This window comes from Excalfactoria chinensis, chromosome 11 (assembly GCF_039878825.1).
Source record: "Excalfactoria chinensis isolate bCotChi1 chromosome 11, bCotChi1.hap2, whole genome shotgun sequence".
Classification (NCBI taxonomy): Eukaryota; Metazoa; Chordata; class Aves; order Galliformes; family Phasianidae; genus Excalfactoria; species Excalfactoria chinensis.
In genome coordinates, this window is record NC_092835.1 from 8,770,983 (window position 1) to 8,795,185 (window position 24,203).

General features: G+C 39.5%; 1 protein-coding gene and 1 long non-coding RNA gene across 3 annotated transcripts in view; one reads left to right on the forward strand and one right to left on the reverse strand.

The window, feature by feature from the left end:
* Positions 1–24,203, reverse strand: part of KCTD15 (potassium channel tetramerization domain containing 15) — a 195,033-nt gene that overhangs the window by 44,044 nt on the left and 126,786 nt on the right. The window lies entirely within an intron of this gene.
* Positions 7,291–24,203, forward strand: part of LOC140257118 (uncharacterized) — a 143,840-nt gene continuing 126,927 nt past the window's right edge. For both annotated transcript variants that reach the window (XR_011904963.1, XR_011904962.1), the window contains exon 1: positions 7,291–7,346. This is a non-coding gene — a long non-coding RNA (uncharacterized lncRNA). The remainder of the gene's footprint in view (positions 7,347–24,203) is intronic.

Genomic DNA, 24,203 nt, shown 5'->3' on the forward strand with positions numbered 1-24,203 from the left:
CCAGCTACCTCCTGTTTCTATAGGGATGAACGGTCTGCTAGGGTTCACTTGACAACGTAATTTTTACTTCCTCTGTGATCTGCTGAGTACTAAACGAAAACCAAATTTGAGAACCTTGTGCAGCAAGTAGAGCATTGCAGGAATAGGATGTTTCTGCACTGAGATGCGGTAAAGAGGAGAAAGAAAACGTAAGAACACCGCACTGAACAAAAAGTAGAAATTGTTTTCTGACTCATCCCAACACAACTGCCACAGGTGCCACTTCACTGGCATGCATGGCTAATACAGATCTGCTTTGTTTGTTTGTTTGGAGACCAAAGACTGATCAGCATTTGGGATGAAAGAGGCGTGCACATGGTGGGATGTTTTTGCAGTAGCTCGGCAGAACAATGTACTTGAGAGCTTTGAGTTTTTCTCACCTAGATTAGCGCTGAGGATAGATAATAAAGCATTATAGCTCCATATGCACTCGCTCATCTCTTTCTTCTCACTCGAGTGTGCGAATCTTTCTGTTGTTGTGTTTCAATATGTATGAATATATACATATGAATTAATACTTGAAAGTTTGATACAAACTAAACAGTTTTAGGAAGCAACACTGCAATATGATCAGTATCGGTGTTTGTGATTTAACGTTTCTTTTCCCACTAGATGAAGTTTCTAAGATTTGCAAGGTACATGTCAAGGACGGGTATATAAATGGATTTTTATTTATTCACAACTCCAAGACTAATTGCTTCTCTTTGCCTGAAGGCCAAGAGATTGGTTTTAATATGACACTTCAAAAGTATTCATAGAAGTACAGAGATACTAAGTGTCATTGTTTAAGAGAGAAATCTCACTATGCTACTTGTGACCCTGAAAATAAAATCTTCCACTTCAGTTTGAATCCTAATGCTGTTTTTCAGAGTTTCACTTAGAGCTCAACTATTAAGAAGTGTACAAAGGAAAATATTAAATAGTATGTAGTGAAGAAAAAAGAAATACTATTAGAAGCGAACATAACTTATTCTCTCAAAAACTCTATCATCCTACTTACAAAGCAACACAAAATTTATAACAGAAGATTCTTGGGCTAGGTTGTAGGATATTACAAGTAAAGGAGCTAAGTTGCAGCTTACCATAGGAGTTTTAAACCTTCTTGGCTAAATGCCTTGCATGGGTCTATGAAGATATTAAATACTTCATGTTAAATACTTTGGATTTATTTTATTATTAGTCAGCGGTTCTTTGCATTCTGTGCAGATGCTTCAAAACTGAATTGTCAGAACTGTTCTCTAATGTGTTTTTCAGTCTAATTTTTCCATAGCTCATTTCAACCTTTTCAGTGAACAGATCAAAAATCACCCAATGTTCTGATAACAGTATGAAATAGAAATCCATAGAGAATCCCACCTTCTTTTCCTCCATCTTTCGATGTTTTCCAAAAATAACACTGCATATTTGTCAGAACGGAAAATGAAAGTTTGTGGAAAGATGCAGATTTTGAGCAACAGCGATTTCCTATCAAGAAGATATTCCAAATATGTTCGGAAATGATCAGGTTCAAAATCTATTGGCTGTGTGAAAGAAGGTATAATGAACTGAAAAAAACATCAGCCTCTTCTACACTATGACATATGAATTTGAATATGGATCTCAAAGTGCCTGGATGAAGATATTCTGGAGACCTCATCCTGTATTAGTGCATATCCTTTCCTTTATGTGTCTTCACTTGAAGTTTGAGTCTGACTTCAGCACCTCTCATGTTACATATATGAATCTGAGGCCAGTTCTGGCTTCCTGGCAGTAAAAGCAATATTCACACTAACTGCAAAAAGTACACAAAAAGAAAGTCCAGTCTGCCCAGTCCTCTTCTTTGAAACACTTTATGCTCCAGTGGGCATTTTAAATAAGAGAGAAAATAGAACATTTAATGAAATGTTTAAAGCAAGCGAGAATTTGAGTTTTGTTCCATTAAAAGAAAGGAATCTGTGTTTGCATGTAGATTAATACTCTTCTTAATCACAGTTGAGACACAGATGAAATCCAGAAGTAGTTTTGAGTAATAAATTTGTTGTGGTTTTGTTGCCTTCAGTGAGGTTTAATGGACATGACTACATCAGCCTTGTCTCCTGGTGGGAGAAGACTGACCACAGCCAGCCAGGGAGAAGCACATCTGAGCAGTCATACCATAGGTCCTGTGACTAGCACCATCACCTCCCTCAGTTACAGTGAGATAGAAGCGGAAGTGTGGAAGGCTGATGTTACAAATGCATCGAGCTACTGAGAGAGGTTTGCTCTTGAAAATATGAAGAACTTTAAGATATCAGCACTTGCTTCAGTCAGCTGACACATAATGGATTAATTAAAAAAAAAAAAAAAAAAAAAAAAAAAAAAAAAAAAAAAAGAAGGAAGAATTAAGGACATCTCCCAGCTGAAGCCAGTGGCAGTGCAAGTTCTGTAGCAGGAACTTGATCCAGGGTTTGCTAATTAAGACAAAAATTTGTTTGTCATTTGTAGGCAGATAAGGGATTTCCTGGGAGCTGTAAGCATGGCCATGAAGAGAATAAAATCTGATCTTTAGGAACTCAACAAGTCTTGTCACTCTATTGCTTGAAATGCACTTCTATTGTTTTCAAGAAACTTATTGCTGCTGAGTGAATTTATAAACCATTACTTTATTGCCTAAATAGAGATGGACTGCTTTTGAGACTATCCATTATCCAGCACCTAACTCATGACAACGGTGTAATATAATCTACACTGGACTGCAAAGATAAAATAGCTTGTCAGGAAATACAGAATAGAATAAGTTTGCCCACCTCTTCATGCTTCCAAATGCTACAAGCTGAAATCAGGTCTTAAAATTAAATTTACTTAAGATGTCCTATGTTAACTTTTTCAGCATGATGTTTCTCAGCTTGTGTTCTCTCATTTATCATCTTAAGCAGTTACAGTTTTGAATATTTTAAACATTTTTAAGTTACTTTTGTGCCATTTGTTTTTAGCTCCTTGTTAAATAAAGCGTATCCATTTTATAAATGTCATGGTAAGGAAAAAAACATTTCCATGGTTGAGTGTAATCTATTCATTGCTTTTTAGAGATGCATGGTACTCTACAGCATGTCACAAATCCACACAGTGTCTCTGAAAGCTTGATTTTTGCATACGGATTGCTGACTTAGCTGAACGATGTATAAGATCCTGTGCAGCCAGGCAGCTCCCAGTTGAATATACTTCTAAGGGAAGTTGTATGCATAGTTTCTTCTAGCAAAGGTCTGGAACAAGTTATACTGCAAAAATGCCACTTAACTGAATACAGAGACTAAAGAAAAGAGCCATAATGCCCCTTTTGGATGCAACTATGTACTGTTTTTAGGGTTTGAGGTAGGCACAAGCACATCCAGAACTAAAGATAAGTTGCTTCTTATTTATGTAGCAGTATTTCAGCACTCTTCCTCTTTGTCAGATAGACTGAGAAGTCTGAATCTTGTGTGATTGAACAGAACCTGAGAAAGCAGTAGCTCAACAAAGCACGATGACATGGACATGAGAGTAGAAGAAAAAGAAAACTGAGCAAATTCTTCATATATGGATTCTGGAAAGGGATAGAATAGTCAAGATAAAACCAAAGAAAGTTAGATGTCAGTGGCAAGGAAGAAAATACTCGTAAGCACTGTGGTTTCAGAACCACTGTAAGCGAAAGGATAGTACAAGCTGTTGTAACCCTCAGACAACAGGATGAGTAGACAGATGAATTCTCTTTGGAGGCAAGGGAATGACTTCTAAGCCATGAAACCATGAATTAAACAGTACGTGAAGAGTTGAGTGAAGCCCACTTTTGTGTTGCAAAATATCTAATAGAAAAAGCACAACTGGGAGGAGAAAACTAAAAAATTAATTCAGGGTCATGAAATTCATCTGTTAGACTAAATGAAGAGCGAATTGGAGTTTGTGGGCTAAAACTAACTTGCAAATTAGTACACATCTCAGAACAAAACTAATTCCTGGTAATTGTATGAAAAGGCAGAATTAGCAGTGTTCTGGTCCAGCATTCCTATTACTGCATCACAGAAAGACTCGAAACTGGCAGTGGTTTTGTATGATTGTCCTTTCAGATCTGCTTATATTGTGGTGCTGCCACATGACAGCTTCAGTTTTCAGCCCAGTGTCCTATTCCCCACAGTGGTCATCCTGCCTACCTGTGATGTGTGCAGACTCCGCTCAAGCATTTCCACCACATGTCACAATGGAAACACACTCCTGCCAAGAAGATGATGCATCACATTGCTGCTTTTCCTGGCCCACTTGAGTGCTGCTGTGGACAAGAGTTTAACCACAGCTTTGACACCTTTGTTTTAGTACAAAGAAGATGAGAGCTCTGAACCTGGCCAGCTAAACAGAGTCTAACCAAATCCTGTTATGCCAAAGACCCTTGGAAAGGAGACAGTATGTCAGACATATGGTCGCAACATGCTGTGCTGCAGCCATCCTCAGCTAGCGTATGGTCTCCTGAGTACCATTGCCAGCTGGGCTCTAATTTACACTGGGCCTGAGAATCAGGGACCTTAACAGTCTCCCTGATGGTCTCTTCTCCTTTGCTTCACTGATTTCAGTTAAGCAGATTTTCAAAGCCTTTCATTCCTCCTGCCTGGAATCCTTTGAGGCAGATACAGTGGTATACACCGCTTTACTTATACTATGTGTTTGTAAAAAGCGAAAACAGACAAACATTCTGCAAGAGGAAAATTTCAGAATCTTGACTCTGTAAATTTTTTGCTATCAATGGTATCACTTTGAATGTTGTGTAGGTATGTGAAGTTAATAATACAGATGCCTCCAAAAGTCTGATATAAACACAGCATTGCCAAGTAGAAGAAATCATATTTACCTGTTCCGACCTTTATGTGCTATAGCACTGTTTTTCATGGCATGTTTTAAAAGGCACGCTTCTCACCATGACTCATGTATTTGAAAGGAAATCATGCACAGAATAACCAAACTCTTAAGTTAAATAAACGTAACATTTAGTTTAAATATTCTATTACAGTGCCACAGTTTTTGACCTTGTAGCCTAAGTTTTCAGTTGGAAAAGTTATTAAAGGAAGTCAGTTTTGGATTTTAAAATCCAGTTTTTATTTTGCAATTAGCCTTTGAGGGACTTTCTGAAGGAATCTGTAAACAGATTAGTTTAATGCAGTTTGAAAATAAGAATGATGTGGTGCTACCGGCCCAAGCACACTGCCCTTAAAATAATTTGTGGCAACAAGTACAGTTATGGTTTTTGTCCATCTTTGAACATTAGACTCATTCCACTTTAGGCAAAGGACCAATGCATGTTTAATGTTTGTGAAGCGTTACCCAGTTGAGTATTCTGTTGTCAAGACATTCTCCATGAAAAGAAATGCAAGCATGTTTTCAGACATATATTGTTTTATAGAAAGGGTATATATGTATATATATATATATAGTCTTTGCTGAATGAAGGCATTTGAGGAGCCCTTGCATCAATTTCTCATATCAATCCCTAGTTCCTGAACATACAGCATTGTCCACAACACAGGAGACCAGCCTTGCTTTTCCTCACAAGGTTCTCTTGACCTGACCAAGTAAGCTGCTAGCAAGCAACTATGTTGGGGAGCCACCAGAATCTGGTGGTTCTGGAGAAGGATAAATAAATTGAACTGATGAAAATCAACAGGACCATCCATCTGCCCGTTGTCTCCCACCTATGCAGCCATAACCCTCCAGTCCCTCCCTTTTGCTGCTTTTCTGCTCATTTTCTATTTCTTATTTCAGATGACACTGGGAATTTGGAGCAGCAAAGCATCTCTCCAGGTTTCTGTGTGTGCCTAGCACACTAGGAACCCGTTTCTTACCTGGACTCCAGTGCTCACCACACGACTGCTAACAAGAGCCATGTCATCAGCTCTGCTGGGGAGGCTAAACGATGAGGGATACGAGCAGGGATTACACTTGGGTCTGTGCGAGGATCCCAGACTGCTTCTGCATTTGCTGCCTTTAGGAATTTTGCTGTTCAGTCACAGGCCTGAAATTCAAATGCAGCTTTTTTTCCCTGTGGGCCACATATTTACTTGCTTTTCAAAAGCATCTTGCATTCATATTCCCAGTATGGCAGGGTGTTTCCACTGTGAAAAGGGCAGTTCTTCCAAGAGATTAAAGGTTCTTCCACACATCTCAGGAGCGATAAAGCCAGGTGATGGCTGCTGCATGCTGAGGGTCGGCAGAGATGGGGATCCTCTTCCCCTTCACTCTGCATTTGTAGAGCTGTTAAGAAACCTGCTTGGTTTTGTGGAAGGAAAAGGACCAGAGGCCACTCTCACATGGCACCATGGCAGCAGCATTCCTCCCTCATCCCCACTTTGGTTTGTCGGATGTATTTTGCCCTTTGTTTCTTCAAGCGAAGGCCATTGCTGGTGCAGTCCTTCTCCTCAGCACTGCCACATTTAGGATGGCAAGTCCCTGTTTCTCTTGTTGTGCCACATGAAACTAAAAACAGTGGCCCCACTGGAGTTGCTGCTACATTAAAGATGTAAGTGAAATAAAAAATCACTTTCAGAGCTTTTTATTTTTTATTTAATTTTTAATTAATCTTAATTAATTTGAATTTTGAAGCGATCTGAAAAATAGCTTTAAATGAGTAGATATATATATATATATATACTTAGATTTTCATTTCCAGCGCTGAGAGCATGAATAATGCAGGACAAACGTTGTGGCTCCATCTGTAGTGCAGGAGCCAGAGTTTGTGTGGGACAGGCAACGGCGGCCAAAGGGCTGGGGTTTCTCATCTCATCAGAGCTGTGCAAGAGAGCCGGTCCCGGGACAGCCATGGGCTCCTTCTCCTCATGGGAACTGCTGGGCCGGCTGCCACGGGCCGGGCCGCGGCCATTCTGGGCTCTGTGGCAGACGCCCTCAGCCTCTCTCCCGCGAGCCGCCTCAGCCCTCCGCTTCCTCCTCAGCCCGCTCCGGCCTTCCCGCCAACAGCCGTTGCCACGGAAACCGGCGGCTGCTCCCGGCGGGGTGCGAGGGCCGCGTGGGGAGCAGCGCCCCGGGGGCAGCAGGCCCAGGGCACGGGGCTCGGCGCGCCGTGGGGCTCCCTGTGGGGCTGCGGGCGCTGGGAGGGTCTGCGGGTGGCAGCCTGACACCGTAGAACGTGTGTGGCTGCCGATCTGACAGAGAGGTGAGTGCAGGCAGGTGTGGGGGGTTTGGGCGGGCTGCTGACTTTGAGGTAAAAGCTGTTTGTGTGCGCAGGTGCGGGGCTGCGAGTTGGTAGCGACTGCAGCCCGACGCCGGAGCACGAGGCGTCACGGAGCTGCCTGGGGAGCGCGGTCTTCGGAGAGGTAGGAAGCGTTGCAGTTCTAATTAATGCCCATGTGGAGTCTGATTGTGCTGCAGTGTTCTCACGGGTATTGTAGCAACCAGGGTATATTTTAGGGTTCGGTTAATTAAAAACTATTTATAAATCTGCTGAGGTCCTGAGTTGCACTTTGCTAAGCTTGGCTCTCGTGGCTCCCTTTGCTACAAAAGTCCCCTCGTGTTGTATTTATATGGCTACAGCAGTTTTTTGGCCAACCTGTAGAGCTTGTTGTCTGCTTGCTTCGTTCTCCATAGGATATAGGATGTTGGCCCTGCCAGCTGGGCAGTGGGAGGGTGGGTTGGCACTCACTTTTAGCCTTTAAAGAAGAGGAAGCCTTTCCCAGGCCTCCTAGAAGTGTGGCACGTGGGTGGTAGTGCTGGCTGTTGCAGGCCCTGCAGGGAGAGAGCTGGCTGCAGCCCTCCTGCCCCTGTGCTGGGTTACAGGGCACAAGTTGGTAGCCTTTGGATGGTGTCTGCATGCTGTGGTAAAGCCTCCTGAGGTGACAGGAGTTAGATTTTGACTTCATTTTGTAGACAGTTCTATTTTTTTTTCTGGTGTTAATTGTAAATGCCTTTACAGGAGTCTAAGGCATCTTGTCTTTTAGCTCTATGTATGTAAGACTAGCATCAGCAGTGCATTTAAATATGTATTTGTAGCAAAGATATGCCTGAATTATTTGAAATGTGACTCAAGCAACTTGATAGAAATGGCCTAAACTTTATACATAAATATGTGTAAATGTATCTACATATTGTAAGTTATTTGTTTTTGAGTTTGGTAAAAGGGGAGCAAGTTGTAGAAAGGCTTGGGTTGGAAGGGACATTAAAGATCCATCAACTTCAAACCCCTAGTTTATCGCTTCTGACAAATTAAATGTAAGGGCAGTAGTCCAAGTTGGATTCTTTATGTACAGTGACTGGATAAATCTAGCCTTTACATATCTCCAAGCTCCAGTTTCACACTGCATTGCAAAGCATGGCAAGCTTTTCTCAAGTAAGTGCTGATACCTGGGAAAGCTTGCTAAACTGCATGTGATGTTCCAATGCAAAACATGATCTTTTCTGAGTACTTTTGAGGAAAAAGGGTTGCTGAATCATACAAGATTACTTTCTATTCTTCTGAGAACAGCAAATGGTAAAAACAAACAAATGGAAAACTCCAAATCCCAGCTGCTGAAGTGCTTCTGTTTTATTTCACAAATGCTTGCTATGAAGGTTTTCTCTGGCTGTGGAGGTGCATTTTAGTACTTGAACTGAATTTCTTGGCTATCTACTTGAGTGGCTTGTTTTATCAAAAATCTGCCTGACATAAGCACCAAAAGTGTATCTTGATGCCTTGGTCTGTGGGCTGCATAGAATAATTTTGTGAAAAAGGCTGACAGTGTCACAATAAAATAGTTTTGTGCAAATGCTGTTTTGGGGTACAACCTCCTGCCTTTATATAGCTTGCCAGTGCTGATCCTGGTACAGATTTGATTGTTTTAAATGGCCAAAAGCAAGCAAACAAAGACCTAATGGTATTTAGCAGTGGAGTTTGCAGAGAATAACACTTGTGCTGTTCTAGGACTCATGTTTTTCATGTGCTTTCAGCCTGAGAAACAAAACATTGGTTCAGTATAGATATACAGGACTGTGGTTAACAGTTTACTAGACAGATTGAGTTGTCACTCGCTGAATAAAGGAATACTTGATCCTCTGTGCAGCTATTAGGAAAGTAATAATTTGAGGACCAGAGCTCACCGTTCACAGCAGAGCTACTCCAGTTAAAACACAGGAGCTTTTAATGAGAATTAATTGGGGGAGGGGAGGAGAACACACATGAGTCCCTTTAACAGAGAATTACAGCATGTTTGCTACATTCTGTGTAAATAATAGTTTTTGTCTCTTCTGTTAGCATTGTTGTTGAGAAGCCATGTCCATATCATAGCTTAAAACACTTCATGGTAATTCTTCCCTTGATTACTTAATGGAGCTATTGCTTACTATTGGCTTTTGTCTTCCCTGCCTACATGGATATCTGGTGATTCAGTGGATGTTTATTTGCTCAAATTTAGAACTCATGTGAACCAAATCCTGACCTCTGTTCACCTACAGTAAACTTTGTCATGCAATTTAATGTCTTTTTGCGTTTCCTTTTTTTTTTTTCCCCCACTTTTTTTCCCCTGCGCCTGATAGTTACGCTAATAGAGTGCTAACTTTGTGATATTTCATATTTACAGTGTTAATAGCAAAACAGTAGCTGTGGCTTTATTGTGTGAGAGGTTTTTACTATTTTATTTGTAGATCTAAAACCTACAAGATATGATATAAAAGCCTTCAATATGAAAAATGTTACATTTCTGAGCAGACAGTGAGAAAATTGCCTTTTAGAGGTCAAAACTCCCAGTGCCTCTGGCAACATGGCCTTGATGTCATTTGACAGGGTGGAAACACAGCCCTTCATGGGAATAAACAGCCAATACCTGCATGATTCATTTTGTTAGGAGGGTTCTCCCATTGTTGCTAGGCAATATTTGCTAGGTGGAGTTAAAAAAAGAAATAAAAAAAATAAATAAAAAGAAGAAAGAAAAAAGCCAACAACAACAACAAAAAATCCATCACCAGAACCCCAACAGTTGTCTTGCTGTTGATGTTCTTTTTATGTTTGTTTGTTTTAATAAGGTGGAAATTTCTCCCTTCTGCAGAGTTAACAGAAGAGGCAGCAAATGAATCCCAGTAGATGACTTCCCTTTTGAGAGGCAGGGTGGGGAAAGGGGAGGGAAAGGATTGTCACCTGGTTTGCAGAAGGTTTTCGTTCTCTTTTCCTCCTGCTGTACCTTCTTAGAGCTGTCTGTTTGGAAATGCTCAGCTGTTCTGCGATGCACAATTCTTAGAGAAGAAACATGGCAGAGACCAGCAGACATTCATTTGAAATGATTTTCATTCGATGCATTCTGGAATGGACTTGAAAGCAGGTCTCAGAGGCAACTTGTATGTACCAGTTTGTCTTACATATTTATTTATGACAGACTTGAATCTTCAGGATGGTATTCTATCAAGTGACATACTCACTCAGTGTGATGTGTGTCTAAAAATAGGTCATTGTCAAGAGACAGGAAAGAAATTGCACAATTTTATACACTAAACCATTACAGCTAGTATGATGGCACACTCTGAAGCTGAAGTAGCACCATATTTGAAATGAGCTTGCTATGGATTATTTTTCTAGAATATTAGATTTGGATTGTATTTTATCAAAACAGAAGGAGGCTGACTGCAGGCTCTAGAGATGGCTAATGGGAATGAGTTACTCCTGACACAGCAGTTCAGAAACAGGTCTCAAAGTAAAATCAACCAGAGTTCATATCAAAAGATAAGTGTTGGACCAAAAGTAGCTCTTATTTCAGGGATATTGAAAACATTACTTTTTTTTTTTTTTTTTCTTCCCCTCCGTGTGTTAAATCATACCATAAATCATTTAATATGGGATTTTGGCATTTGTGTTTGAAAAGAATGTTTCTTTTGTGTGTGTTTAGCCAAGGTGAATACATTATTTTCCTCTGGAGTAAATTAATGGCACACTTTAAAAGTAAAAGCAAAAAGGAATGATACTTTAAGAACAGGACATTGGGAAAGGGATTCTTTTCTCCTTAAATAACCAGTTGAGGTGTAACAATGTGGACTTTTAGCCTCTAAGAATAATGTTAGGTTGTTTGTTTTTTTTTTTTTTCTTGTAATGACAGCGTGAGCACTATTATTTAAATAAGGACTGGAAATCAGTTATGCAAAGTAACGTGTTCTGGTGCTTTACTGCAGCGTTTTTACTTTCAGTCAAGTAGAGAGACTCATGTTTTGTTAAGGAACCGCTGTGGAAGTGCTCCACAAAGGAGCATATAGATCCATGTATAAGGTTATCCAATAGGGTTTGAGGTTAACAGGTAAAGGCGTGGGCAAGAAACGAAGGAGAAGTGTGACATCTGGTGGAAAGATAGTAACAGGAGCAAGAGATCTGTGAACGATAACCTCCAGCTCTTTTAAGGAGGAAGGGAAGGATACTGACAGTGCTTTATATGTATACCACTGCTGGATATGTCACTCATCCTGGATCCATATCTTGGGACCTCACAGTACATATTGTCCAAATCAGTAAGTGTGGGGAATGGGTTATGTACTTAATAAATGCTGATCTTTTCCCCTAAAATATCAAAGAAATTTGTTTCTATTGAGTAGCTTCCCTGATTCCTGAGTCTTCCATAAAAAAGTAAATTCATATGGTATGTGCTGAACTACCTTAGACAACCTGGATCATTTCTTTCAGAAATCATCATCACTGCACAAATAACATCCTTTACTTTACATACTTTCACGTACCTGTCCCAAATCGGCAGGACTGTGTTTGACTGCCTAGTCCGGTTCAGTTGTCTGGGAGGTAGTGGCTATGCCATATGGTATTGATTGTTCGATGTCAGCTGGAGATTCTTTTGTGTTACTTTGTTACTGGTTACAAGTTACAATCACAATTCTACTTTGTAGCTCAGGCTCATCTCCAGTGCATAACCCCACCCCCAGTCCGCTGGAATTTTCCACTTAAGTACAGGTCCTATTGCCTTTGGATAGTCTTATTCTCATGGATTTGTTTCTTTTCTTTTAATGCTTGCGTGTAATTTTCTAGGACAATATAATATAAGAGTTGTGTATTGCTATTGGCAGTGACTTTTCCATGCTTTGGGGGCAAACTCCATCTGCAAGTTTTTGCCTGCTCGCTCAGAAATAATGCTTCTTGGGAACTGGCCAGTTATGGCAGGGAAAACAGATAGTAAATATCTACAACTGCAGTCCTAGCATTTCAGCTTTCCATTGCCGACTGGAACAGTGCAAAAATTAAGTGGTTCTTGGTCAGGCCACACGGGGCTTGTTTGGCAGAGTCACAGTTAGGATGGTATGTACAAACTGTGATGTTTTAGTCCCCTAATGAGTAAAACATTATTTATTCCAAAGAGCAAATTGTTCTGCTGTAGTAGTAGAAATGCAGCTTCTGTTAATCAGAGTTCTTGATATTCTAAATGAGTTTGAGTGGAAGGAGGACTCAGGTGAGGAGGTTACTGGTCCACACTGCACTATTTAGTTCAGTTGGACTGTTCTTCCCCATTCTACCTCTTTGCCAATTGTGGTGATGATTACACTTCTCTGTGTGTGTTTGGAGTAGGCTGTATATGCATTCTCATACTTGTGGAACCACATCAATTAAAATCAGTTAAACTCTCAGTTACTGTCATACAAAGAATGGATGTAGGCCAAGCTTCAGTTGCTTCATGAGGTGCCTGGTTTATGTTTTATCTTGAGGTGAAAGAAACAAGGCTTCTGTTTTTCCTCAGGGAAACCAGTTATATCACTCAATAGCTTTCAGAAGATTACCTTGGGAGTATATAGATAAAAAGGAACAGTTACTCCAGTTTATCTGTCTTAATGACCTAAACGAATGACACAAGGTTTAGTGAAGCTGAAGCCAGATCATTTTTAAAGAGCTCTCCAGACCTAACCTAAAATTCAAGCTAGTAGTTTTGGTTGACCTGAGAACAGAACTGATGAGTTTTGGTTCTCAGCACTCTATATAAAGACACTGAGCTTCTTATTGAGTCATAATCTGGTGATGATACTGAATTTGTGCTGGCACAAGGTGCGTTTTTACTGTAAATGTGACCTAGGTCTGAAAATAATAAATTCACTTAAAGGACTTCAATAGTGTACTCTTACGATTTTAGTTGCCCAGAGTATCTATTCAATATTATTTTCAATTTGATGTCTCATGTCACTGAGTGAGCAAAGTTGTTATGTATTACTCTGGAGAGAAATGTAATGTGGTGTGGGATTGAAAAGGGGAGCAATACAGTGTAATACTTGCTGCACTCTTGTGGACACAAGGAGAAAAATGTCCTTTGTATTTCCTGAATTCGCAATGCATCTTTATCAACATTTATGTAAATAACACAGGCTTCCCTCTAACAGTTTAAATTTCTGACTGTGCAAGGAAGATGTGCGGCCTCTGAACAAGCTGAGAATTTGAACTTGTGTGTCTTGGTCTCCTTTACTGGTATGCTACTGGATGGTAGCACTACCGGTAGCATGTGCTGAGGGGAGAGGAAGAGTATAGGAAGGGTTCCTTAAAATCTTTCACAGAAATGTTTGCATATAAGTGAAAAGTGAGTGAAAGTTGGGTACAAAACTTGCTTATGGAAATATACCACTGGATGCCACTGTTGCTTCATGAAATGTCATACTAAAATAATATTGACTCTGCTTATTTGAAAAATCCTTTTTTCCTCCACTCTTCCTAGTTCTTTATTACTTTAATCTTTCTTCATATCAAAGAAAAGAAGAAGTTGTGCCCCATTTCTTCTTTTCAGCAACATGGCAGTACTTTTCTTGTGTCTAGAAGTGACAGCTTGTCATAAGAAAGACAAAGAAATGACAAAGGTTCTGGTGTTTTTTTGTTTTGTTTTTTCCCCTTCTCTCCTTCTAAGGTAAAATCTTGAAAAGAAGAAAGGTTCAGATGAAAGAGCAGCTAATTTTCCTTGCAGATAAATTTCCTTCACTCTGACTCTGAATTGATCTGGATACAGAGACTATTCCTATCCTAATGTCATCTCAGAGAGCAAGGCAGGAGGTTGCTCTTGCAAGTATGTGTTTATTTCCTTTCCCAAGTGTTGGCTGTCTTTTGCTTGAAAGGATATATATATATATATATATGTTTTTTTTTAATTAATTTTTTTTTCTTTGCGGAAAGCAGGGAGGGTGAAGGTCATTGGGTGAAGGTTTGGTGATGTGCTTTCACAGGCTCACTTGTAATGACCTGATTAGTAGCTCTTGGTCTGTTCGTTAAGTCTTGCAATATTTCTCTTTAAAAAGAAAAAAAGACAAAAACAAACAAACAAAAAAACACATGGAAGCATACCCAGAAATTTATTAAATGAAAAACAAAAACAATAAAACTCCAAAAATCTGGAGCCTAATTTTCAGATGGTTTGTGTTAATTAATTTTTTTTCTTTTTTAATTATGTGCACCTAAGTCTTGTGCTTTCCTATGGAGGAAGGAAAAAAAAAAAAGAGGAAAAAGATGAGAGACTCGAGCTTCTTCTAGTATCATGGTGGTATATGCACTGTGCTAGCATGGCACTGTCAGACACAGGGACCCCCTTCTGCTCTGTTCCTGCTCTATTGGGTAAGCCCTACATGTTATTGGTTCCACAAAGTGCTAGCCTAATTAATGACAGTCAAAATGTGGAGGAAAAGCAAACACAATGCAAATGATGTGTTGAGAGAGCTCTGAAGGAAAAAGACAATAACCATGTAGCCCTGAGAAAGCACGTTTATTCTCTCTCTGCAAGCTGGGCGGGAGAAGGCAGACAGCAGTGCTTCAGCCCGGAGGCCTTGGCAGTGCCATGGAAACGGCACAGGAGCACCGCATCCCTCTGGCACTCCAGGCCTTGTGGCTCTGCTGCAGATTTACAGACAGCAGCACCCACACAACCTGTGTGGGGCTGCAGGGAGGGGGAAGGTTAAGATATATGTTTGTTTGCTGCTTCTTATATGGTAAATCAAGGGAGAAGGGAAAGAACAAGTATATATACTAAGTTCATTGTCAAAGATGGAATAGCAGCTGCAGCAAAATCCACTCTGCTGGATGTCTGACAGCCAGAATGCAGTTTAATTACACCACTGTTCACTTAGAATTCTTGTCTCTTCTGGAATCTGGGCTGAAGTTTTGTCTGTGTTATGTTTGTATCCTAAGTTTTCCAATGATCAGGACTGAATGCTATGTTATGTTGTGGGAGGTACTGAAGGGAAGCCTGCCAGCAGAGCTGCTGTTGATGCCACATAAACTTGTAGTGGTGACCCAGATAACATTGAGACTGACACAGTAAGTTACAGTGTCAGAAGAAATAAATGTCTCCTACAGCCCGTCACAAAGCTCCAGCTGTGCCACGGTACCTGCCCTTAAGCCCAATCTACCCAAGATACTGACCCACTGCTGACAGAGTCTTGCTGGGCTTTGCTCAATTATGAACTAGCTGTGTATGTTGTTTCAGAAAGTGTACCATGCTTGCAAGTATTTGGAAATTATGGTCACTTATGATACTTTGTGAAGGACATCTCCAAAATTGCTCTGTGGTCTCTGCCATACCTGTAAAGAATTGCTGTCAGTCATATAAAGCTGACTACTCTCTGGAGAGCAGTTTGTGCTCTCTCCCCTCATTTCTCACCCTTTGCTCCGTTCTTCATCCTAGACCTGGCAGGGGAGTAGGAGAAATTGTGGCTGACCAGAAATCTTCAGGAGGCTTTCTTCTCTGTCCTGAGACTGTATTCACAAGTTGTCTTTCATATTATAGCATACAAAGGGGAGGTTTTCCCAGTTCTTAACAGCTTGGAGAGGGTTCTTCTGCAATTGTGAGGATTTCATGCTTATATGCTTCCACAGTTTCTTTTCAGTGTTCCTTAAGTGTATAGAATTCAGTCTCTACTGCATCAAGAGCCTTTTGAAGTTTAATAGATAAAAATCACTAACTTGTAGATGTGGCTATTTTAACTTTACCAAGGACATTAAGGTATTTCTGTGGGTATTAAACCACAATGCCAGAAATGGCTAATCATCATTCTGTAATTCTTACAGGAAGCAACAGACAAAGAGAAAATGTTTTTTAGGAGCAGAGCTTGTGAGTGTTTCTCCATGCCACAGGCACTGTCAGTGTTGCGCATATGGCTCTGTATGTGTGTTTGTAGTCATGAATCGTTGCAAAGCAGAAACCAATTGGTTTTACCCCATGTAAGCACCCACTTGCTTATTTATTTAAATCTGCCCAACCACATATACTCTTAGATTAGAAAGAAGAAACAAAAGGTTAAATTATTGATTCAGTTGTTATGCAGACTTCCCTGACTGTTCTGGGAGCTGGAGCAAAGGTAATAACTCAGGGCCAGAGAGAAGACTCACTGGTTATTAATCTTAATTTGCCTATGGAATCTAACTGAAGAGAGTGTGTATGTGTGTTTTTTTTCTGGACAGCAGTACTATGAGACTGTAGGTTTTGTTAAAGTCTGAACTGGAAGTAATTGAGGAGAAATAAGGAAAGCTGATATACTGGTAGTCTGCCTGTCTCTTTCTTTTCCCTCCTTCCCTTCCACAAGAAAACTTAGGAGGGGGAAGGCTTACTCTGAGTAAACCAGCTGAATTTCAAAAGATGGTAGAAAGATTTAGTGGAACTGCCAGTCTTTGCATGAGCCTGAAAGCGTGTGTGCTGGAAGAACAGTTACAACAGAAACAGGTAATTCTTAATAACATCTGAGTAACTTTTGCAGTTAACAAGTCCTTCTGAACAAGGCGTATGGATTTTAGCATAAGCAAATCAAGAGCATTCCCGGATTTCTCACTGACTTTATACCTTCTATACCTATGCCCTGTTCAGTTCTAGCTCTGATGTGTGTATCCTTGGCTAGTTTTCTTAAAGTTGGAACAAATGGGCTTGTTTGTGCCACTCTCACTTAGAGTTGCAATGTAGGCAGTGCGTAGAGAAAGTTAGGGAAGATTGACTATGTCTGTTATTAGTCTCAACCAGTCCTTTTGTTATGAGGTAGGATGTTGATTGCACAAAGCATCCTAAGAGTCTGCCTATATTATACTTGGAAAGTAGAAAACCTTAGGAAATGAATGAAAAGGGCATTGCTAACATTTTGTCCAAAGTACTTAATGATCTAAGATAAGAGAGAACACAAAAGAACTGAGTGGTGCCCTAAATATATTTGAATGGGTAAAAAAGAGTTGTATTAATTATATGGCATGCTACACTACACATGAACAACATTAAAAAGTCAGTCTTTATCTTAAAACACTTCCAGTTCCTACTGTCCTCATTATTAACATCCATATTCTATGTTAATGCTGCTGGCAAGAGGTGAAAGCCATCCAGGGTGAAAAGAAATTAGTTTCATTTTTCAGTAATTATGAGGAAAACTCTGTTCACTGTCTTTAGTCTCTCTCTCAAGTTATTCTAGTGCTGCTGGTTAAAAAGATCCTGTTCTCTATGGTGTTTTGTTAATGATCAATGGTTTCAGAGATGATATTTTTTCAGCAGCATAGCCTCTATTACTGGAAAACTTTTTCCCTCTTAGACAGCTGCCACATCTTTCAGAATCACCTTTTATTTTCTATTTTTTTATTTTTTTATTTTTTTGCTTGTTTTGTTTGTTTGTTTTTCAGCTTGCTGCCACAACTGCTTGAGGTGCAGACTAACATTTCCAGTTTTTAAAGGAAAAGCCTCCTCCTTGAATATGGGTATTTAAGTTGAATCTATATGAGGGGAAACACTGTTAGTATAGCAGCCAGGTAAAGGAATGGAGAATAGAAAATACAGGACAGCTTTTTAAGACAGGGGCTGTCTTACGATGTGGTGAGCTCTATATCAATATGTAAAATATATAGGTAGCTCCAGAAGTAATGAATCCCTTTTGTTTCAATAGCACTATTTGGTAGAGCAAATTCCCAGCTACAGAACACTATTTTTAAGCATGGTCACCACCATTAAATGGTGCATTTTTGCCACTGATAAACAAGAGACTCTGTGTTGCATTTGTAACAATCTGCACCAGTGACCCACTGATTCACAGCTGCTATGATAGTGTTGTTGGTAGGAAACTTGCTGACACAGTCCAATAATGTGCCAGCATCCACTCCTTAGACTCCATAAATGTTAAGCAAGTGTTTTGAAGTGTCAGTGGGTGCAACTTTTTTTGCACGGAGGAATTCAGTTACAAATCTTTGTTTCATATTCATTTCCATGTCAGATGCCAATTTTTCAGACTGCCCCTTTGCTGCCATCTGTCACACGGAAACAAAATATAATGGAATATTAGAGGGAAGGTTCAACCTCTACTGCCATACTGCCGTCATCTGCCTTGGCTTTCATGGATAAGTGTGTTAAAAAAGGAGGCAGTACTTTTGGAGAAGCCCTACAGTAATTTGTCAGCAGCAATTTCCTGTTCTTATTTCAGATAAGCCTTTTGTTTTATAAAGTCGAATGGCAACTCATCAAAAGATTGCAGTAGGAGATTTGTAATGCATTTTGAGAGTTGTGTCCAGGATGGCTGGGGTACATGGGAATGGGAATGAGAATTTCTTTTTCACCTCTGAAAACTGGAGTTATATTGTTATATTGTACTGTAAAAGATCAGTGGTCAAAACAGAGCTGAGTACTCGGCTTTGACTTCCAGTGCATCCATTTAGTGTCATGCAAAGGATTAATTACGCTTCAAGTGATTTGCTTGAATGGGAGAGAGCAATAACTTGGGTACTTAATTTGCCTATTTTCTTAGTGTATTATGTCCCTTCATATCTGAGTGACTTGTATAAGTAAGTTCATTGTTGAAGTGGCCTCGCGCCATTTGCAAAATTTCTCTGGTATTTTGTTGTGACTCAGCCACATTGAACATCTGAGCCCTGTGCAGCCACTCGCTCACTCTGTACAATGGAGAGAAAACTGGAAGGGTTAAATTGAGAAAACTGAAAAAACGTAATGGATGGAGATAAAGACAGTTTAATATGTAAAGCAAAGCTATTGTACAATCAAAACAAAACACAGAATTCATGCACTGTGTCCCATGAGCAGGCAGATGTTTAGCTATTTCTTGGAGAGGAAGGTCTTGTCATGTACGATGGTTATCTGGGAAGACAAACAACGTGACTCGGAACATTCACCCCATCCCACCCGGCCATCCTCCTTTCTTCAGGCTTTTATTCTCTGCATGTCTTATGGTTTGAACTGTCTCTGTAGTCAGTTCAGGTAGCTTGGACCTTTCTGTCACAAGATCACATCTGTAATTAAACATCCTCAATTTTTAAGGCTATTGACAGGCACTGAGATGCATCAGAAATATACTGGGACAAGCTACAGAAGACTTTCTATAGAACATCAGGATTGTGCTTCTACTGAGAATGAAGTCTTGCCTTTGGCTGTTAGCTATACTGAATGCCTCAGAAGAGAATGAAAGGGAAAACCTTTCTATAAGCAGGAAGCCAACTTTGAATGCAGAGATATGTGACTGTGTGCTTTGATTTACTTTTTCTCTGTCTTGACTGTCTCTGCTGTAATACTGTTAGTTATTCAGTCCTTTGGGGAAAACAACAACAACAAAAAACCCACAGAAATGGTGTATACACCAATGTTTCTGTTTTATGGTAAATATCATGAGACCTCACGGATTTATGGTATAGAATAATGTAAGAGGTACAGTGCCCTCTTATTCTAATACTTGTTGAAGAACTGTCATTGATCCAAATGAATGTTTGTTCTGAGATATGTTTGTTAAAAGGTTTATGTCCTATTACTATATATGTGTGTGTGTGTGTGTGTGTGTGTGTGTGTGTGTATTTAAGGTAGTGGCAACCCTTTTTCAGTTATTGTTTGCACCAAGGTATCCACCTGGAGAAATAAACTGTCTGGTATTGACTATACATATCGACTGAACAAGAGTCTTTAATGCAGTTAAATACAGTTAATACAGTTGATGGTAGTGAAGAGTGACCCTGACTCTTGTGAGACTGAGGCTTTGATTGTTTAACATCTCAGTGGATCTTAACATTTTGCCTGTGCTTTACTTTATGGGCAAGTCTTCTGGGTTTGTGGAGAGAAAAAAGAATTGGGAAGAGGGATCTTAAGATGCTCTTTTTCAGAACATGTAAGTAGTGACACCTCGTGATTAATCCTAGTTTGACTGCCCAAATGCTTAAGTAGTGTGGATCCCATAATGCTTCTCCCAAGCAATTTAATCGTCCAGCCAGGGGCTCTGCATAGCACTTTTTCTCCTTTTACCCCGTGTCTGGCTGTTTTGCTTAGCACAGATTCTTTGTCCTCCATGACTTTCACTGTACTGATGTTTATGCACTTATCTTTAGGGACTACTGAATGAAAACATTTGTAGTGAGCCTGGATGCATTTTGGCTACCTATCTCAAATACAGTGACTGTAGGTGCTAATTTCTATATTTTTCCTATAAGATTTGTGATAGTGTGTGTTCTTGATGAACTGGGAGAATGATGTAGAAAATGTGTTAAATGTCAGTGAGAAGCAAAGCTCTTTAGGCTTTTAATCTCAGTGAGTTCTTGCTTGATTTAGTCAAAATCTTCCTGTATGCTTGTTGACAGTGATGCTTAACTCTGAAAATGTGAAGACTTGAGGGTCTGTCTGATTCACGTGGGGGAGTAGGATTGGCCTAATGGGACCCTGGTTGAAACTTCAATTACAAGAAGGCAGTTATAAAAAATAAAAATAAAAATAAATAAAATAAAAAAAATTAAAAGAAGTCCTCCTTATCAACTTGTGTTGTTAATCTAGTCAGGCTAAAAATTCTGCTTAATCTTAGTGATTATTAAGAGTTCTTCATTTCTGTGAGATATGTAGTGGTGTTAAATAAATTACAAATTATTGAGGCAGTATATTAAAGGAGATTTAATCAAGATATCCAGAATATGGTGACATATTTAAAATCCCATAATACTTAAAGAAAAAAAATAGAGGGAGTAAAGATGCTTTATATACAATTAGTGGCAATGTGATTAATAACCTTAGGCTCAGATTCGATGGAGTCCTTTGAGGATTGAAGGATTTTTCTCCTGCATCCCTGGGACCAACTGTATGCCTTAATTACTAATCAGTCAATGAAGGTAGAACTGAAATGTGTATATATACTTGAATTTGCATTAAATTTGTTCCATAAACTTGGATTTGTAAGGCTGAGTATCTCTGCAGATTTTGATTGCGCTCAAAGAATTTGTATCCATGTTAAGAACAGAGATCTTTCGAAGCTGGCAGACCTGTCTGCTTCACATCAAGTGCTATTTGACATGTGTAAAACATGCAAAAGGTAGTTGTTTATCAAAATGAAGATGCAAGTGTTGAGAAGTTTTAGACCACTGAAAACCAGGCTTTCTAGTTTGCCAGGGCAATGTCGTGTCGTTTCTCATCTGTCCTGTTTCTTTATGGATGTTTGAGCAGGGGTAAGAGACTTTGATATGCCAGAAACAAAAACGTGGTTTGAAACCATTTTGGGATAAAATAGAGAACTTGCAAGGCTACATAAACCTGAATTGAATACAAGTGGAATTATATATTTTTTGAGATTCAAACACCCATTGATTGTTACATAGCATGACTTATGAGCGGACAATAGTCTTACACAGCAATGACAGTACTTGCCTACTTCTGTTCTGCTTCTTCAGTAAAAAGGAGGAGTCAATGCCTCCAAAGTCAGTTGTGTTGGGAAGCCTGGTGTTTTGGAAGATGTTGCTTTGCTTTGTCAGATGCATCAGCAAAGGAACTTATTTCTAAGCTATAGTTTTTTTTTGGGAATAGGAGAATATGTTCAAAACCAGCCTTGGCTGTAATTTTGGAAATTACTGGTTTCTCAGTTTCTCTCGAGAAGTGAGGGAGAAACTTGTTCTCCTTGTTGAAGTGGGTAGGAAATGCTTAAATGGCTTATTTTAGTTGAGAGCTCCCTGGGCAATTCAACCATCCAGAAGACAACCAGAAATGCATCTTCCATGGGAAAGGACAAGAGTTCAGCTAAACTGCAATTATTTAACTGAACTCATTTGTCACTAAGTGAAGTCACTACGAAGCGCTTTAAATTAATTGGGGTATCCAGATACCAATGAAAACCTATTCATTTACAAATCAGTTTTGTCAGACTGGTAACATTCTGAGTATGCATCACCTTTAGTGTGAGTTCAATTGGCCATCAGTGTCATTTGAATCAAAGATGACAATGTGATTTTGTTATTATTGATTCTGCTGATCTCTCCTGTGCAGTCAGAGCTACGTGCAGATTAGCTTAACTGAAACAAGTTGCTCCAGTTAGTGATTTTTGTCACTGATCAAATTTGCTTCTTGCTATCTTCACTCTTACCTTACTGAAATTCAGATTTAGTAAGCTACTTTTGTGCATAACTTTGTTACCCCAGAGCAACTGGATAGCGGTGGTGCAGTTAGCATTTAGGTGGGCTTAGGTGGATGTCACAGTGCTAGTTTGTAATAGGTAGTGCTGAAATAAAAAATATATGGAACTTCTTAAATAAATAAATAAAGCAGCGACAACCAAAACCACCACAACAAACACAACCAAACACTCCCCCCACAACATCACTTACTAGAATTTCACTGGCCATCTTTTTTCTCTAATCAAATCCTTGGAGTCTCACTGTGCACATGTTGTCCCTTTATCTAAAATCAATATTACTTCTGCACATGTTTGAGCACTTTCAGGTTGCAAGGTTTGGTCAAATGCAGCCAGGTTCAGTTTCTTATCTCAAATTACTGTTTTTGAAATTCCCTGAGAGCTCCAAGGTAAAACACTGGATCGCTACCTGCTTTCTGCACTGCATTGATTGTAATGTGTACCTGACTTTCAGTTTTGGTGGGATGATCTAATGAAGTTCTCAGACTTATTTCAGATAATAAAAATTATCTCATTTTGTGCAGAGATAAACATGGATAAATTGTCAGATTAATAACCTGTCTCATGTCTGCCATGCTTTCTGTACTGCTTAAAATGATCACTGTATGCATGATTTATGAAGACAATATCACCTTGAAGAGTATATGCAGGTGTCACTTTGGCAAGATTAATGTCTGTATGGGTTTCAGTGGAGAAATCTAATGTTAGAGCAAGAAGCTACAATATTTATATAGTCTATTATATCATCTTCTATTGTTTAGACTATCAGTGCTGTTGTCATTGTGTGTTTTATTTTCTAATACAAAAGGATACATTATTGAAAAAAGCAAAAAGGATCTTAACCAAATTCTATAGGTGAATTGAAAGCAAGGTTTTGATTTCAGTAAGTGCAATGCAATGAAAAGCACTAATGATCACATCAGTGTGAAAAAATACTTTTTCTCAGAGACAGAAGAGCGGAGATGTACAGGGCAATTCTAGGGAATAAGACCCCAGACCAGATAGGTTAACCTGAGTTAAACCTGATAATTATTAGCCCAAATCTCCCAGTTACCAGCTCTAAGCATTAGTACACTTGACTTCTACTATGTGTACGGGTGGTGGTGTGAAATGATTGTAGAAAGATTGTAGAAAAAGTTCAGCTATTTGACCTTTCATAAAAATAGCTAAAATTGTGCCCTTTGCTCTTCAGTGTGCCTACCTATCACTGTGACATGGCTCCTCCTTGGCTATATCACTATGCCTAGAAAGGGTTATACTGGCTGGATATATGCTTGAAACAATGATAAAATAACTTTTTTTTTTTCTTGTGATCATAATGTACATTAGTCTATATCCATGAATTCCAAGGTGAACTGTAGCCTGGAGCTTTCATTTGATAGCAAAGGAGCCACCTCCACTAGTGTTTAATGGGTTGGGACAAGCTCTTATAATGCAGTTGCCTTAGGCCGTTGCTTCCCTAGCTGCTGCTCCCTCTACTTGAACTTAATCTTAACACCTTTTGCAGCTGGTGACATTACTTATGTTTGGATATGTTGAGAGGAAATTTCTCGTATTAAGCAAAAATAAATCTGGACAGGAATCCCAGATTGGGAAGAGAACTGTGGAAGAGTTGGATTGTGAAAGCCTCTTTCATTTTTCATAACTTGACAGCATAATTTTAGGCTCCAGGAAAAAATGATGACACTGCTAGAAAAGATCACGGATAGTCCTATAAAGCAGAATGGGAAACATAGAGCCAGCAGTACAGTAATAGATGAATTTAAACAGGAGAATTCTAGTCTCCTACAAGGCAGGCATGTAATAGAAAAATGGATCACTGCAATTCTGTTGAATGTCTTCAGGTTTTTCTTTTTTCTTTT